Below are 13,208 nucleotides of genomic sequence, written 5' to 3'. Positions count from 1 at the left end.
AAGTTCAAATCCTGTGAGCTACTAGACATTTTGTGAAGACCCTTGGGCACTGAAAGATCAGGCAAAGGAGAAAGCTCAAAACCAGCTATGGCAAGAGTAAATTGAAGTCTGGATGTATGGTTATTAGGAGGTATTCGTTGCCCCTCTAGATCTGAGATATAAACCAGTTCTTTTATTACATAATAACAATAATAATTTGATGTCCCAACAACTCAAACCCTCGATGGTATCCAGAAAAAGGAATGTTACTTGTTTTCTGTTCAGTAGCAAGGTGAATATAAAGTGATTGCCCTTTTTTTTCTTGTAGTTTCACTGGTGTAAGGAACTCTGGTAAACCATTTTCCCTCTACCATTTCAGAATGGATCCTGTTCTGTAATTTATAACCCTAAAGAGATGTATTAGGCAATGAAAGTTTAAGTGACTCGCCTAGGTTCACAAAACCAAACTGTGCCAAAAGTAGGATGTCAACACAAGTCTTCCAGACTTTGAGGAAGGTGCTCTATCCACTTTACTATAGTGTCCTTTTCTATAAAAGGAGCTACAAAACCAGGTGAGATCAATGTGTCCAAATAGATATTCCTTAAAGGGAAAGTCCTATAAGGAAACTGAGAAATGTAAGCATCAGTAAAGTGTCCCATCACCAAAATCTTGGAATTTAAGAACTGACAGTGACCTTAGATGTCACTTTGTTTAGTGGTTCCCAATCTATGGGAACACATGCCACAGATCCTTGGTAGCTATGGGGGAAAGATAGGGAGCTTATGGTTGCTGCAGGAGGCCTAACTCATTCATTATAATAAATAAGCAAACTATTATCTGTAGAGAACAAATATGGTGTATCATGCATATGTTCTCTCATTTTCCAAGTGTATGTAAATGTTACTCTAATTAATAAAATAAAATAAAAGGCACATAGAAGTATTCCAGAATATAGTTACATTTTATCAGTAAGCATTTTTTTTCAATCAACAGATGCTAATAGTACAACTATGACCACATGGGGTCTTCAAAATTCATTTTACCTTTAAAAAGAGTGGTCCTCCAAAAAGCTGGGAACTGCTGATTCGGACATACCTCATCGTTATTTGGGTGAGGTAACTGAAACCCAGAGAGGTTAGGCAACATGTTTAAAATTAAACAATCAAATCAGTATCCACACCTGGAAAGGAAAGATCTGCTTTTTTTGTGACTGACACAACTCTTAATTAGCTTCTTTAGAGAAGTATTTTTTTTTAATTCCCATGTCATAGCATTTTCCAATTTGCATTATAAAAGAATGCTACATCTCAAATCTATTTTACAGGTGGACTAATGTAATTTTTTTTTTTACTGATGTAAAAAGTGTCTATCATACATCTAATGGTGACTACACCTGGAAAGAAATATCAGGTAACTTTGACCTAATGTTTAAATCCCCTGGTCCTCATAAACACAAAGCAATCTATCAGAGTCTAAATTTTTAAAAAAGTAGTTCATATTCATGAGTTTTCCTAATTTCTACATAATCCTAATTATTTTCCACAGGTGCTTTCTGTTTCTATTTATTTTTTAACAAAAAATGTTAAACTTCAGCCACTCATCCCCAATTTCAAGTCATTTTTTTTTAAAGCTGTGCCTTATTTACTTGTTAAGTTTCTAACATTTTTATTTACTCTCTCTCTGAAAGTCATGGTTTGTCCTGTCTCCTGGACTCATGTGCCATCATTGTCTTTTGAATAAAACTGCTAATTGAATGCACAGAACGTTCAAATATCATTATGATTCTGTTAAAAGAATAAACATGTCAAGTGTCAACAAAACATTCTAAGTCTGCTCTGCTTCCAACTGAGTCAAAATAAATTGCTTTAAATTTGTTCTTCTTTGGTAACTATTTGAGAGAGGATCAGGGTACACCTGTTAAATTAACACATTGACTGTGCACCAAGCCTGTTCATCTGTACAGTAAATAAATTAAAAATGTGGAGCCTCTTGCAATTCTCAGTTCAATCTGACTGACTGTAGCACCTCTCTAATCAAATATATCCACATGATATTGTAAGCTACATTACAGCGCATTAATAGCTTGTAAAGTGAAATTGCTGCAACATGATGTACTGTATTCCTGAAGCAGTGACAAATTTATCATTGATAGATGCACTAATGGATATGTTGGATTGCAATAAATATAAAGTCAGGATAGCAATTGCAAAGCATTAAAAATGTCATATATGAGTTTCGCTATTTATGAGGCTGAGTCTGCTGGTAACACATAAGACAGTCTCTGCTATGAGCCACTAGCAATTTGGGGTTCCAAAGAAAAGACAGTGGTCTTTTTAAGAAATCCGGCCACACACTCTTAACACTGGTCAGAGCTGCACAGCTCTCACTCGGTTCTCCAGAGATTTGGCTTCGTGCTTAGTGTCTTCTAGCTCTCCAGCCTGTTTCTCATGGCTTGGGTTCTCCTTCAGTAGCTTTTCCAATATATTATTCTTCAGCTAACATCATATGTTGGGATTCATCCAGTCATTGATCTATACCCAGAAGCATTATATCAGAGGAGTATCTAAACCCCTTCAAAGGGGATTACTGGCACACCAGTCCCAATGGGCCAGGGCTGAATGTCTCATTGCTGTTACATGTTTCCATCACTCAGATGTGTCTTATGCCCCTGCATAGTCTTGCTGACCTTAAAGACATTGTTTCATGTCAAGAAAAGCAAGGAGGACCTCAGCATCCAGAGGATGGTTGATGGAAGGAAACAGGAGCAGCTTGGATGGTGTCTCAGTAATGCCCTAGAAAGGGTATCAAATGGGAACGAGCATCTGGACTGAGTCAAACACACATTGTAGATTTTCCTGAGAAAAAGAGAAGTCCTTGAAGCATGTCTTTGGGGAGTTAGTGACTAGATGGGAACAAAGCATATGTAACTTTTGGAAACATGTAGATATGGTCGATGAAGAACCAGTATCATACTTACACTACATTTGCAGATCTCAACATTTTGCTTGATAATGAAATGTGTTACAATCACGTACATGTGCCCTACTCATAATATTTAGCTTACATCTGCAGCCAATGTTTCCTGCACTCAGTACATTTTTATTTTCAACATCTTAGAGCAAATGATTCTGTATATTTGGGAATCAGATGTCAAAACGCATCTTTGATATCAATAGGAAGATGTCAAACTGGGGGTGTTTTAGATAGTTATACTGAGTGTAGTTTAAAAAATTCAACAAAGGTTTAGCAACTGTAATTCAGCTTAATGTGAAATGAAGTTAGTTTGCTTATGGAAGAATCAGTCTGTTAATCACAAAACCCAGATTACTAAACTCTGTAATAAAATGCATACAATGAATGTTATTCAGTAGAAGTGAATCACATTAGTAGTATAATTAAGGAGGCATAAAGTACGGAGATAAACAATACAAAACCTTCATAATCAGAGTATCATAATATTTTTTTAAAAATTGGGTTTCTATTTTAGTCTGGAAAATCAAGTCATTCTTATATGTTTGAGAATAATTGCTTTAATTGAAAATAATTGATTAAGAGCATACAAATCATATTTTGAAGTCCAAATTTCACCTTAACTTTTCTTTTTCCTTGTTTTAGGAAATTGGGGTTAAGTGACTTGCCCAGGGTCACACAGCTAGTAAATGTCAAGTGTTTGGTCTGAGACCAGATTTGAACTCAGGTCCTCCTGACTTCAGGGCTGGTGCTCTATCCACTGTGCCACCTAGCTGCCCCTTAACTTTTCTGAGAACAAGATAAATCAACCTTCTCAAGTAAATTCCACCTTGAATTTTCTACAGATAAAACAAATAAAAGAATTTGCATGTAAAATTGAAATAAAAGTTGAGGGAAACCAAAGAATGTTTCAAGAGTGCTAAAAATAGACCAACATTTTGGAATTATTTCAAACATAAGTATTCTTTCACAACCTAAGGCCAAACAGTTCATTAATTTTTGCCCTTATAGGCAGGTAATTCATGTGTGCCTTAATATTTTGTGAAAATAAAGAAATAAATGTGTTGTTCAGCTCTTTTTACTATCTATATAGTCACTTTTTTAATATCACTTATGAAGTCAGATTCATGAAAAAATTCTCAATTTTATTAGAATCTTGAGGGGCTAGTCATTATCTCTTGTTTTTCCAGTACTCGTTATCATCATAAGAATTGTAAAATATTGAAAACATTCCAGTCATAAAACTTTTTATGATGATAAGCCTTCTTCTCAAGTACACAATAATGTGGATAAAATAAGATAATATATGTATCTACATATAGGTAAGCACTATACAAAGGAAAATCACATCTTACTATCATCATCATCTTCAAAAAAATCTGGTGCTTTATGAGTTGTTGTCATGCAACATAACTGGGAATAATTTTGGTGTTCCGAAATATGGGATTTTGTGTCAAGGAGAATATTGGGATCATTGATCACTATGCAATCTTCCAACTGCAATCCATGCCATGCTTTTCCTTCTTTTCAATTTAGAACTCAGCTTACTGTTCATCTACAGCTAGGAATTCATAACCTTCATTGTGTGACAAACTTCTTTGGCAGTCTGCTGAAGACTAAAGACCCTCTCAGAATAATTCCTTTAAAAGAATAAAATAAAAAGCACCAGATTACAAAAGAAACTAATTATATTGAAATAGTGATATTTTTTTTTAAGTTCACAGGCACCAGGCTAAGAGTTCCTGATCTGCAGTGTCTGTCTTATGGACTCACAATGGAATATAACCTCAATTATAGATTATAGTCTTGACAATAGATATTTTTCATCCACTTGAATTTTTGTGTGGATTGCCAGAAATATCTTTTTCATGTCCATAGATCTTATTGAGAAGAATGTGATTGTTGTGAATTGGAGCTTTATATAATCAGAGCTTTATATAATCAGAGCAATCAAACCTACAAATAGAGATATCTAGAAGATTTCACATCATTCCCATTCATTCATTTGCATTCTGAGGGAATTCCTTTATTACATTATAGAACGAAAAAGATGACCTGATTGGCAATGGAGATACATGTAGCAGACATATATAAGTTTTAAAATGCTGCCAACAATAATTTGCACTGAAGAAGTATCATAAAGAATATCATCTGTGCTAGAGTCTTTCCTTCTAGCTCTTTTGACACATTAGGAGTCCAGTGAAGTAACCATGTTGTCCTTATGTTTTCCCACACTCTTGTTTCATGGTTGGAGAAGTAAATGAGTTTGATCACATAGAAAGAAGGAAGGTGGACATGGGAACCACCCATATGCTTCACTGGTACTCTCAAGGGTAGAAAAATTTCTGGCATGTTGGGTTGACCTTCATGCAGGACTTGTAGAGAGATGTGGATAAGAATCACATAGAATAAGAAGGCAAGGGTGGGTTATAACATACACCACTAGAAGATATATTCACATTGATGAGATCACAGACTTCTTGAAATAGTAACATATTATTTTTGTTGTTATTATTATTAATTGTCAATAGCTTGCACCTATTTCAATGTTTTATACAAGGCAGGTACTCAATAAACGCTTTTTTGTTGATGAGAAAGATGATATTTCAATGTTCCATATTACTTTTTTGCCTATCTTTAGCATTCAAATACTCAAAATTTAGGTTAAAAAGATTTTAGATTTGAAGTATAATAATAGTTCATAATCATCTAGTACTTTACAGTGTACCAAGTACTTTCCCCACAACAGCCCTGAAGATTAAGTAATTCAAGTATTGTCTCCACTTTACATATGAGGAAACAGAAGTCATTTGTCTATGATCACATGGCTAGAATTAATAGATGAACATTGGTATTCTGACTTTAACTTTAGGGCTTATTTTTTTATGTCAATTTGGGTCTCTTTAAGAACTATTGGTTATGGTTTTAGTCCATATAGTATTACCAGCCAGCATACTCAGCCAAGTTATGCCTTCAGACTCACTGCAACTGTGACAGGAGAGGTAGATATAGAACAGTACTGCCTCTCATTCAGTTCCTTCAAGGACATTAGGACTCAGGAAAAAAACATCATTACCAGTGGGTCAAAGATCGAGGAGGCATCTTGCTTTTGTGAACAGAATATGATCTCCTTGATTCAAAACACATTCTCTTCTTAGAAAGGGACACAGCATCTATGAGCTGGAAGACTATAGAATGCAGAAGAAAAAGATAATATTGTATTAATAAAAAGCAAAACCTGTACTTTATGGGATCTGGCAACCAAAATTAGTAGATAAGGACTCAAGGTCTTTAGGAGTATTTCTCTTGATCCTGTCCTTTTGTCTCAGATAAAGCAGGAAAGCTAATGCTTGGCTTAACTCTTCCCTCTTTCCTCCTGGTCAACCACTGGAGCTGGAAATCACTTGGCTCTATGTTCTCTATTACCTGTTGCCCAGGAAAGCTGATACTTTCTAGTTCTGTCTCTCTCTCTCTGTCTCTGTCTGTCTACCTCTAACTCTCTGTCCCTGTCTGTCTCTGTCTCTGTCTCTCTGTCTCTCTCTGTCTCTCTTTCTTTCTCTCTTCCTGAATGATGTTCTCCTTTTCGGTCTCTTGCTCTTTCTGTCCAGTGTATCTTCTATTCTCAAGCTTGGGACAGTAGAATGTACAATGGTTTGTCAGCTTCTCTCTAGATGATATTAGATAAAAGGCTACACATCTGGTGAACAGAGAAATTACCATTTTTTTTTTACTTTTTCTTTTCTCTCTTCTGGATGTTGGGAAGTCATCATGGCCTTATGTAAAGGTAGGACTAACCAAGCCTAGGAGAGAAAGTCAATTGTCATCCTCCTTTCAAAAATAATGGAGTACTTTATATTTTTAGAATTATTGTTACAACTTCTAATTTAATTATGTAGGAATCATTTTAGATGTGTGCATTTGTTCTGAGCTAAGAATTTCTTCTGACAGTTCATTTGCTTTATAGGTCTCTAACTTAGACTGTATATTCATTATTGAGTTATGAATTTCCCCTACAATCCATGTGTTTAATAATACTCTCTTACTCTTTTGAATGAAATTGTACCTTTAAAAGAAAGGTTCTGTTTTCAGGCTGCCTATTGGCCAGTGCCTAGAAGATCCCAAAAATACTGGTCTCAGTACATTTGAGTTGTGATATATGCAATGAAAGATAGTAGCCGATATAAGCATATAATTTATTAAATATACCCTTCCTCTCCTTCTTTTGATAACTAGGAACCCTTGATTTGAATGAAGGCCTGGATGGTAAGCATCAGATTTGCAGATGACATAAAGCTCTGAAGGATACTGTAGCTAATATATATGAAGACAGAATCTGAATGCAAAAAAAAAAAAGATCTTGATGGATTGAAGTTCATAAGATGAAATTTAATGGAGATGAATGTAAAATTCTACAACTGAGTTCAATTGCATAACAATATGATGGGGCAAGCAGTCCATGTGTAAAAGGGCCTAGGAATTTTATTATGCTGGAAATTCAATGTGCATCATTGATATGAGATCATAACAAGTGATCTAATGTAATATTAGGCTGCATTACTAGAAGTACAGGGTCTAAAACAAGAAAGGTGATAGTTCTATTGTGCTCTATCTAAGTCAGATCTCACTGAGTATATTGTGCCCCAGGATTGGTGACATATTTTAGAATGGATATTGACAAACTGGACCAAATCCAGAAGTATGTGGCAAATATAGTAAAGGAACAAAATTTTATTTAAAAATCTTTATGAATAATGGCTAAAGGAATTATAGATTTTTATCCTGGAACAGAGAGAAATTAGGAAAAATATGGGAGCTATCTTCAAATTTGTTTGGTTGCATTATAAGTAATGAATTAGACTTATGTTTGACTGTAGAAGACAGAACTAGGACCACTGGCTAGAAATCAAAAGGAGAAAGATTTTGGCTGAATATAAAGATGAACTTCTCAAAAATTAGGACTATCCAAAAAACTTAAATGTCCTACGTCAGAAAGCATGATATATCTTTACATAAAGTCTTCAGTAAGAGGTTTAATGGCTAGTTGTCATTACTTTTGTAGATGAGTTTCTCTTTTTAGCTAGAATTTGGACTAGCTATCCTCTATAATCTCTTCCAACTCTACAAATCGATGGCTCTATAAATTAAAAATTAACATTGATATGGCAGCTTCATGATATCACAAAGGGAATATATCAAACCATTTTTTTTGCCCCTTCATTCAAGCTGCATCAACACAATGCAAATATTCCCAAACTTTTTTTTTACTTAAAATGTTTTCATTTTGTAAATATTGCTGAGAGAGAGAGAGAGAGAGAGAGAGAGAGAGACAGAGAGACAGAGAGAGAGAGACAGAGAGACAGAGAGAGAGAGAGAGAGGTACTCCTTTGGAGTAGGTATTGCAGTAACAATTACCTCCAAAATAACATGGTGTATTCAGACCTACTTTTAGCTAAATCTTTAAATAAGACCTCATCCTTGGATCTCTGATCTATAATGCCTGGGTGAAATGAAAATAACACTGCAGTATAGGTGTAATGGAACTCACCCTGTTCCCAGCTATACAACTCCAATTTCATTGGAACCTATAGATTCTCACTAAGTTTTTTTTCTATAGGTATACACTAGCTCAATCTCCTTCCTATGCATATTCAGAATTTTCATAAATGTGTAATGTATTCCCTAGGGCCTAGGAGTTTGAACTAGATGATTTTTAAGGATCCTTCCAGATCTGACATTCTATGCCTCCATGATGAGAGTAAATCAGTAGTTGGGAAGGGATGAAGGAACTGAGGGGAAAGGGGTATATTACAAAAACACCTAACAATGCAGTGGGTTAGTCTTTATAATGTGTTTTTTATCAAATGGTATTCCAGTAGCTTCCCTAAGCACCTGACCGAGGAAGTGGCTTTGACACTGGGGAGAATAGAGCACAGATAGATTTAAATATACAATATTAGGAATTATTCCATACTTCAGTCTATTAACTAGAGCCTGATATGCCCTCAAAGAATGTCAAAATTGAAAATTACTCTTTGGTCATATGCCTTGGAAACATTATTTAACTTTGTATTTCTATCTCATTTTAAACAATTGCACTGTGTATGACAACTCCCTTGTTCCCTTTTGATTAACTCATCCTCTACAAACAGAAACTATATTCCCATCACTTAACATATATTTCAGTTATCAAAATATTGCATTAACTTAGTGTTTCTGTATTGTTTTTGAAAATGAAAAGCTAAAATGATGTTACACTCTTAGAAATATATTTTATTTGGGGTGACAGTTTCCAGACCTAGCCATCTAAGCAAGACTCATGTTTTTCTTCCTTCTTCCTGGCAAGGATCCCAGAAAGGATCTCTATATCTCAAAATCCCAAACTTTGCTTTTGTTCAGGACAACTCACTTTAATTCTTCCTAAACCCTAGTAAGATAGATTTCTCATAAATTGAGAATATAGGCAATTAAATGATCTAGAAGGGGGAAAATCTGTTTTCAAGCTACAAATAGGCTTAATCCAAGACATTTCCTGGTATGTCTAGATAAAACTTTGATTCCAAACAGACAAGATTACTCTCTCTCTCTCTCTCTCTCTCTCTCTCTCTCTCTCTCTCTCTCTCTCTCTCTCACACACACACACACACACACACACACACACACACACACACACACACACACACACATCTTTGCTTAACTTAATCTGGATTTCTGGCATGAGAATTCTTTCTCCATTTCGGGGTAAACTTTTTTTTTTCTGATAAAGATATCCTCCTCATCACATTCTTTGCTAATTCAATTGGCAAAATAATAATAATAACAATGAGAATAATAAAGTACCAACTAAACAAGCAAAGGACTGAAAGTTCTGATCCAAAGGCTAACTTTTATATTGAATTTGATACTTTGAAAAATTCTGTTCATTTATGTGAATCACAAGTTTTCCTAAGGGGAAAAGCTAGCACATAGGATTAATGAAAATATGGAGTATGAAAGAAAATGAATGAAAAACATTTATGTCTCTATCTCCAGTCCTTAGCCCAGTGCCTAATTCAGAGGAGACATTAAGTAAATGTTTATTGAATGAAAACAAAACAAAGAAACAAACAGGAAATGAATGAAAACATATTTTTTAAGCACTTACTATGTACCAAATATCATGTAAATAATGTTTTTTTAAAGGCATGTTTAAAGATGGAGGAAAAGGCTGCATAGACATAAGCAGGATAAAATAGATCATAATTTCTCTGAGGGCAGAGGTTGGATCTTGTTCAATGTTTTTTCTCCCACAGAATCACTGGATCTTGAGTTCAAAGAACATCCAGTCCCAGCCTGTATCTGAATCTGCCACATCAACAAGTGGTCATCCAGCTGTTACCTGAAGACACCTAATAAGGTGCTTCCCAGTAACACCAAGCACAGGATTTTGTACATAGTAATAATATTTTAAATATTCCTTTAAGGAACAAATTAAATGGAGAATTTAAACAATACCCTGGTAATTCAAACAAACCTGTTGTTTTTGAAAGGAAAAATTAGTTTAGGAGCATGGACTGTTCAAATCATTTGTTCGCATTGTTATTGAATTTTCATGTTAATTGCTCATTTCCAGAGATGACTTTTAATATTCTATTAGATTTTGTGCCTCTTCTCAGGTCATAAAATTAGAGAATGATCTACTTTTTTTCTTTTCTCCCTTTTAGATTTTATATGTGTGTGCATATATGTATATATACATATGCATATATATGTATGTGACATTTATATATACACACTATATAGATATGATCTAATATGCATATGTGCATGCATACATACATGCATACATACAGTATCCACAGTACTTCAGGGAAATTAGAACAAGTATCTACAATCTGAGTAGGGAAAAATAAGGATTAAACCATACCACATCACTGGTTTTCAGTTTTTGTACTAATTCCACATTAAAAACTATTTTGAATAATTACAAGTTAAAGCTTATTAGTTGAAGCACAAGATATGACACTATAATTCAAGTTTCATTTTGTTGTTTTTTTTTCTTGATACTGAGGGAAGTAATCCATACTTCCTGTTAGCTTGGAAGTGACTATGAAAGAATATAATTTTCTCATTCATTCTTTTTCTCTTAGTTGGTAACCTTGCTTCTAAAAATTCACAAAAATAATAAACGAAATACATCATTTAATACACTGTCTTTATGATGACCTATAACTCTTTCCATCACAAAAGATATCAATTATCCCTCACAAAAAAGAAACAGAAAATACCACTACTGTTTAAGAGGACAAAACAAGAATTGTAATACATAAGCAGAGGATGAATAGAACACACTTAAGAATTAAACACATTATAGCATAGTTTATTGTCGTGGTTGTTCTATATGAGGTATCTGTCCTGTTTTTCTCTTGCATCTTATATATGCTAGCACCACAGAGTTCAAAACCATTTCACCATATACTATAAACTTAATTCCCTGGAGGCATATACTTTTGAGACCACCCTGATTCCCTTTTACCCAGATTTTGCACTGAAGAGATAAATGAAAAGATCATAGTATTGCATGAATTTAGTTTTACCACTACTTTTAGGCATTTTCCAAATCTCCAGAGATCAAAGTTTTTTAAACATATATGACAACTCTTTTTCCTCTAAGGTTAAGTAAATTTTTTGATGAGTTTCCATAGTATACCTTCCACAAAATGAGCTAATTTTGCCAAAAGTTAAAAAAATTAAAAATAAAACCTCTTTAAAAAACAACCTTTGTATGATGGAATGCTTTCCTCTCTTTGCATTGTGAAAATGTGTGTGTATACTATGAAATGGATTTGAACTCACCTTTCAGGAGACTTGGCTTCATCAACTACTCCCAATACTTCTTCAGGTCTCCTGTCAAAAGCAATGTAGTTCTCTCTCTTCTTCCCTAAGACTCAATGGGTTGATAGCTTTCTTTCTGTCTGTGATAAACACTGCTGAGGACCCTGAGCTTTTGTCTTCACTCCTGATGCCACAACACCTTTTCTTGGCACTCCATATGGTCCTAAGGGAAAATTCCTGCAGAAATTACCTTCTTACTAATCTCTTGACAGATGGCTTTCCTGGCAAGAGTCTTAGAGGAACTATAGGGGGATTTTATTCTCTAGCATTTCCTCCTCACAGGGTTTTTTCCTCCTAATTGCACATTTGTCTATGCCTCATGTCCTAATAGGCCAGAGGATCATTGCCTTCTAGCAGCTCTCTTATCTGTTCTGTTTTTCTGTTCTTGATTGTCATAGATCTGCTAGCTTAGATCTTTTTTTAATAAAAAAAAAACTTTCAATGTTTCAGTATTTTACTCAATATGTACCCAGAGGGCATTTGTGAAAAGAGGATCTGTTATAAGCTCAAAAACATAAAAGTGAATAAATATTAAATATTTCTTCTTCTACAGCTACAGTAATTTTATATAGATAATGATATATAAATATATAGGTATTGATGAAACAGTGGGTCCAGAAATTCAAAATTCAAATGGTTTTTTGTTTGTTTGTTTTGTTTTGATTTTCTGAGAGTCCTGTGCATATGTATGTACTTAAGTTCATTCCTCAATGGTGGGTTCCTAAATTAAAAAAAAAAATAGGATACTCTGAGGAAAATAACCAAATGAAAACTGACTTTGAAAGTACTGTTGTGTTTTCTGCTGACTAGAGAAGATAACTAAGGAGGGTTATCATGTAGGATGCACTGCTACATCAGTTCTTTTGACCAGTTACATCCTCAAGGATATCAGCTTAGTAATAATTTAAATATGACTGGGATGAGATTGGTAACTTTTCTTGGATAAGGTAAATCATTTATATATAGTGGAATTGAGTAAAATTTCATGAGAAGATGAAATTGTAAAGTTATCCTGAGTTAATTTTGTTTGTTAAAGGTCAAAAGAAAGAGAGGAGTTAAAACCAGTTTTTTCGTAACGGGAAAACAAAACATAATAAAACATATGACAGTCAGTAGTATGGGATGGGCAGCCCTCAGTTGAGGAAAGATTCTAACCAGGGTAGAATAGCTGACAGACTGAATAAGGAGGCAAAGACACAGGGAGAACAGGCAGAGTTTGGGGTGAAGTATCAGGTCAAGTAAAGAAAAAAAAGCAATAGGACAATAAAGAAGCATCAAAGAAGAGACTGTAAACAAAAATATTTTCTAAGGAGCCGTTAACCAGAGTCAGAACCAAAGATTGAAAGGGTAGGCCAAGGTTCCTCAATGATAGTCAGAATGGAGAAGC

At 34.5% G+C, this 13,208-nt stretch overlaps 1 long non-coding RNA gene across 1 annotated transcript in view; it reads right to left on the bottom strand.

Moving 5' to 3' along the window:
* Positions 1–12,170, bottom strand: part of LOC110223093 (uncharacterized) — a 74,797-nt gene extending 62,627 nt beyond the window's left edge. Inside the window, exon 1 of the long non-coding RNA XR_002328588.2 lies at positions 11,783–12,170. This is a non-coding gene — a long non-coding RNA (uncharacterized LOC110223093). The remainder of the gene's footprint in view (positions 1–11,782) is intronic.
* Between the last annotated feature and the right edge of the window lie 1,038 nt (positions 12,171–13,208).

The sequence above is a fragment of the Phascolarctos cinereus genome, unplaced genomic scaffold, assembly GCF_003287225.1.
Source record: "Phascolarctos cinereus isolate Bilbo 61053 unplaced genomic scaffold, phaCin_HiC Scaffold_4;HRSCAF=312, whole genome shotgun sequence".
Classification (NCBI taxonomy): Eukaryota; Metazoa; Chordata; class Mammalia; order Diprotodontia; family Phascolarctidae; genus Phascolarctos; species Phascolarctos cinereus.
This window is presented reverse-complemented; position numbering and strand designations above follow the sequence as displayed.